Here is a 6,078-nt window from a genome sequence, read left to right as displayed (position 1 = left end):
TCAACTATTTTTTTTTCAAAATTATATCTAATGTTATATTTTGACTACTCACAATTGTAAAATTTAATATAACTGTTAATATGATATTTTTATTTTTTTCAATGATGGCATGATATTATGTTATGACAACATGTCAACATTATTATTAGTTTTTTAACTACGGATGATTAAAACAAAACTAAAATGTAGAATTAGATATAATTTTCTAAAAGAATAATTAAGTGATCAAAACAAAATTACATGAATAATTAAGTGACTAAATAAGTAGTTAGCGTATATTATAGTAAGACGCCGAGCCATGAAAAAGGTAACAAGTGAGTTACTTAAGATCGGGAGCAATGACCACAGATGATATAAAAGCCAAAATGAAATATCAGACGGTAGGGTAGTGGCCGACTTTAGCTGACGCCTTGTGCCAATTCCGAAACACTGCACCGACATAACACAATTTACTTCACTATTACTTTACTAATTACACTCTGCACTGAAATTGAGACAGCAACATGAAGATGAAGAAGACCGACCCCGTTTGCATAATACGTTGCTTACATTCCATACATTTCCTCTACGCCTGAATTAGATTTTTTTTTTGTCTGCAGATAATTGTATAGTAATAAAAACAAAATAAGCTTACAGAAGTATGAAAAAGTACAAGCACCAAAGCTACAGCCTACACTAAAATTCATGACAGAAAACCAGAAGAAAGAAGCCGGAATCAGCTTTTAAAGTAAAAACCATTTACTTATGCTTCATATATCCACTTTACATGGAGGAGCTCCGACCAAAGGCACCGGTCCTGTCACCCCTTCTTCAAACCAACCCAAACATCACATTTCACATAAACGTCGTACTTCCCGTCTTTACAGCACCGGTCTTCCATCTCAACTCCCCAATACCACCACCCTCAGCGCCACCACTCCGTATGTCTCATCCATCATCAGTCCATTCACCACCTCCGCCGAAGCCGGCACCGTCGCGCTACCGAGCACCGGAGAAAACGCCACCGTGGTCTTCGTCTCGTGGAACAGTGGTGGTAAGTCCAGTGGGGGAGTTATCTGTTGGTTTTTGTACAAAACATAAGCTTGCAACTTATCGTAAAGGATGGAGACTCTCCTGTTGGGGTTTCGTGTGACTATGGTGAATTGCATGGAGGTGGAAATGAAGGGTTGGGAGGTAGCGTTGAGCTGGTAGATGGCGGCGCTTACGACTGTGAAACGAGGCTTGTGGGGACGGTAGATGAGCCATAGAGTAAGTGCTGTGACTCCTAAGAAGAGGAAGGAAATGAAAAGACATAAGCCACAAGAGCGGCCTGCGCCTCCTCCTCCTCCTCCATGGCTTTGTTGTGGTGGTTTGGGTTTACTTTGTTTTGGCATTTTGTCTTTTGGGTTATCTTGGTCTGTCATGGAAAATGCGAAGGTATTTGTAGTGCAAAATGGATGGAAAGTGAAAATAAAGAAAGGTTATGGTCGGCCGAATGACAAATTTGAGAAGAAAGAAGGAATAATATGTTACGCGTAAGAAATGGAACAAAACAGGAAGGATTGGATGATGATGATGATGCTTTGTGTTTTGATAAAAGCAAATCAAGCTTGCGGTTGTGGGTGCTTTTTCTTTTCAATTCTCATATATTAAGCTCCATTGCTTTTCTCATTTCTAACACATACGGAGGGAGTGGGGTTGGAAAAAAGAAAGAATGCAAATTAGGACATGATTTAGTAATGAAAATCGACTGTAAGTTCCTATTCACACACTGGAGTTCCGAATCCAAGACTCCTTTGTAAAGTTAATTAGGCACTTTGATTTTATTTCAGAGAATCTCACCCTTGATAGCATTATTAATAGTTTAATTTATTTCACAGTTTGGTGAGATACTTGTGAAATATTGTTCACTAAATAGGCGTTCAAACTCTAAAGATGGATCCATTCTGTGCTCTTAAAATATTAATGTTCAATTTTTATTTCGAGATTTCGTCTCTTCTATTTCCAAAAAAATAAAAGAAATTATTCATCTGATCAAGGAAAACCCCGTAAAAGATTCACCAAGATTTTAAAAAAATCCACATGAATGAGATATGGATGCAGAAAGTTGAATAGAAAACATAAATATCTTAAATTACGCTATTCAAAGTTGGATAGAGCTGCGAAGCTGAGTGGTAGCTTGAGTCGTTGTAGGACAATATAAACCTACTAATACAAATTATTATGGTTATATTATTTGTCCCAACTTCGTAATTTCTCGCCTTATCCAACATTAACCACGTTGGGTTTTCGTAATTTTATATAATTTTTAACATAAATTAATGTTTATGAATCGCAAAGTTAATTATTACAGTTTTTTAATGATAAAGTACAGATTATTGATTATCAAAAGTTATAATGGTCCTTCTATAATAGAAAGTTTATTTGTTGAGTCATTCGACTATTAAAAGTTACAAAATAATCATTTGATTTTTATTATTTTTCAAACTCGTATTTTTCCGTTAAAATTTTGATACGTTGATTGAGATATGATAAAATATGATCTCATAATCTCAAATGACTATCATATCTAAGTCAGAATGATAATATTTAGCTCAAACTACATCCAATTTTTTAACCAATAAGAACGAATTTGAAACATAATGAATAGTCGAATGATCATTTTGTAATTTTTAACAGTCGAAACACTCAATAAAATAACTCTCTATCGTCTGGAGACCATTTTATATAAAAAAAATGTTTTGTACAGGAAAATAATTTGAGTTTCCAAACAGAGAAGAGCCTAGTAAGAGAATTGTCGTAATCGGTTTTCGCCCGGGCACGAATTTTGTACTTACTTGGCGGGAAAAGTGATGTGAATAAATGGTTTTTAAAATAATTTGGGAGTCGCCATCGGCCTTTTGGGTTAAGTAGGTCGAATACCTAAAAATTATCTTTTAAAAGAGTTTTAAGAAAACATCAGTTAAAAGATGAACTGATCTGCGTTTATAACCAAAAATTCGTTCCTTTTAATAATAAAAAGGGATTCGTGGTCGGTTACGTTTAGGGAAGGATTAGCACCCCTACAACGCCCAAAATTGGTACTTTTTAATTATAAATTGTCTCTATTATTGGAAATTTAAAAATTCAAAGATATATTTAATTCATAATTCTATTATTTCAAATAATTTTAAGAAAATATATTAATATACATAAAATAATATTTACTTATTTAGAAATATCAGAAAAAGGCTTCTAGGTGCTTTAAGACAGCTCTTTTCTTTGATATTAAAAAATAAATAAATATCAAAAACATTTTATTTTAATATAGTAAGTTATTTATTTATTCAAAAATATCAGAAAAAGCTTCTAGGTACCTTAAGACAGCTGTTTTCTTTGATATTGAAAAATAAATAAATAACCAAAACATTTTCTTAAATAAAAATTTATTTTAATAAGATATTTATTTATTTAAAAATATCAGAAAATGGCTTCTAGGTGCCTTAAGACAACTCTTTTCTTCGATATTAAAATAAATAAATATCAAATATGATTATTTTTCTTAAAAGTAATTTATAAAATTAAATTTATAAATAGGAAAATAGAATAAATAAATAAATATTATATATTTATAAGACTATATATTGACATAATTAATAAAGAATAATAGTAATAGTAATGATAATTAAATATATATGAACATAAATATAAAAGTAACATATGATTAAATAATGTTTAAAATAAATTTAAAACATGGTATGAAAAAAAATAAAAAGTAATAAAGCTTGTAAAATAAATGAAAATATTAAACTTAGGGACTAAATTATAATCTAATAAAATTAAATACCTAATTTGTAATTAATTATTTAAAATTAAGGGATTAGACATGCTATTTGCCCATTTATTAATTTAGTGACTAAAATAAAATTATATAAAATTTTAATATCAAATTAAAATAACTTAGAACATAATGTTCAGGATTAAAATATTAATTATTAAAATTAAAGGATTAAATCAGTAATTTACCTAAAATATTTATATAAACATATTAATGATTAAATTATAAAGTACATAAAATTAAAAGGCTGAATTAAAATGATCAAAAATTACTTTTAGTGACTAAATTGCAAAGTTACAAAAGTATGAGTGTTGCAGAAAGGATTTTACCCTTATCAAATTACAGGCAAGCCCCTCATCAAAACTACGTCGTTTTGGTGAGGGTATAAATACCCTTTAAATGGCCCTAAAGGCCAAATTCTTTTCATTTTTTTTCATTTTCTTCTCTCTCTCTAGAAGAGAGAAAAAAAATTCTCTCCCCCTTCTCTCTAGAGCCTCTGACCGAAGGGAGCTATGGCTCCAGTCACCACCGCCGGCCATCGCATACGGTGGCCGAAAAATACAAAATCTTCTCAAAATATAGATCAGACCATTCTAAGACCGATTCCGACACCGTTCTCCCTTAAAACCTTTAATTTACGTAGATCTAAAAAATACCTTCGGGTATTTTGATTCTTTTCGCGGTGTAGGGAGGCTCCGATGAGGTAAGTTCCCTCTATCTCTTCTCTTCTTTTCGTTGTTGGTCGTCGTTGCTTGCTCTCATTGCTTGCTCGTGGTTTTGGTGGTGGTTCCTTTTTTTTCTTTTTTTTTTTTGATTTTGCAGATTTGGTGGCTTTATAGCCACCACCAAGGCTCGCTATGGACCAGTTAATAGGGCGATTTTCCGATAAGTCACCAAACTATGGTGGTGACTCACCCTATAGCTTCAACGTGGAAGGGCAGCTGGCTTCCGGAAGCTGCTAGAAAGGGTGCTGTAGTAGAGCTGAAACGTGGAGGGGCTGCTGCAGTTAGAAGCTGCTGGAATTTGCAACGTGGAAGGGCTACTGCAGCTAAAAATTTAGTGTCTACAGCTGCCCCTCTTTGCTCATTCTTGTGTTAACAAGAATAGGGCAAAGACGAAAAGACAATAAATTTTTGCTCATTTGACTTCTCTTGATTAGGACATAAATGTTGAACAAATTCTTCTCATTATGAACTTCTTCCACTGAAATAGCAAAAGGTTGAACATTGATATTGCTCTATATCCTTCTACGATAGAGAATAAAATATTGAAAAATTACGAACTTCTTCTTCTTCAGATGAGTTCTTCTCATTATGAACTTCTTCTGGCAAAGTTGATGTTGATCTACCTTATGTGATAGAATCAAGCAAAAGGTTGAACAAGTTCTTCTCATTATGAACTTCTTCTTCCTCTTCAGATGAGTTCTTCTCATTATGAGCTGTCTCTGGAAATGTTGATGTTGATCTATCTTTGCGATAGAGTCGAGCAAAAGGTTGAACAAGCTCTTCTCATTATGAACTTCTTCTTCCTCTTCAGATGAGTTCTTCTCATTATGAACTTTCTCTAAAATGTTGATGCTGATCTATCTCCTTCTGGATAGAGTCGAGCAAAAGGTTTAACAAGTTCTTCTTATTATGAACTTCTTCTTCTTTCTTCAGATGAGTTCTTCTCATTATGAACTCTACCTGGCAATGTTGATCCATCGAATGATGAATTCAAGCAAAAGGTTGAACAAGTTCTTCTCATTATGAACTTTTTCTTCTTCTTCAGATGAGTTCTTCTCATTATGAACTTTACCTTCGTAATGCTGATCCATCGAATGATGAATTCAAGCGAAAAGTTGAACAAGTTCTTCTCATTATGAACTTCTTCTTCCTTCTTCAGATGAGTTCTTCTCATTATGAACTCCTTCTTCCTTCTTCAGATGAGTTCTTCTCATTATGAACTCGACCTGGTAATGCTGATCCATCGAATGATGAATTCAAGCGAAAAGTTGAACAAGTTCTTCTCATTATGAACTTCTTATTCCTTCTTCAGATGAGTTCTTCTCATTATGAACTCGACCTGGTAATGCTGATCCATCGAATGATGAATTCAAGCGAAAAGTTGAACAAGTTCTTCTCATTATGAACTTCTTCTTCCTTCTTCAGATGAGTTCTTCTCATTATGAACTCCTTCTTCCTTCTTCAGATGAGTTCTTCTCATTATGAACTTGACCTGGTAATGCTGATCCATCGAATGATGAATTCAAGCGAAAAGTTGAACAAGTTCTTCTCATTATG

General features: G+C 33.0%; 1 pseudogene; it reads right to left on the bottom strand.

Moving 5' to 3' along the window:
• Nucleotides 1-734: 734 nt before the first annotated feature.
• LOC120136389 lies at nt 735-1,473 on the bottom strand (annotated as a pseudogene).
• Between the last annotated feature and the right edge of the window lie 4,605 nt (nt 1,474-6,078).

Source organism: Hibiscus syriacus, unplaced genomic scaffold, assembly GCF_006381635.1.
Source record: "Hibiscus syriacus cultivar Baekdansim isolate YM2019G1 unplaced genomic scaffold, ASM638163v2 tig00110627_pilon, whole genome shotgun sequence".
Taxonomy (NCBI): Eukaryota; Viridiplantae; Streptophyta; class Magnoliopsida; order Malvales; family Malvaceae; genus Hibiscus; species Hibiscus syriacus.
This window is presented reverse-complemented; position numbering and strand designations above follow the sequence as displayed.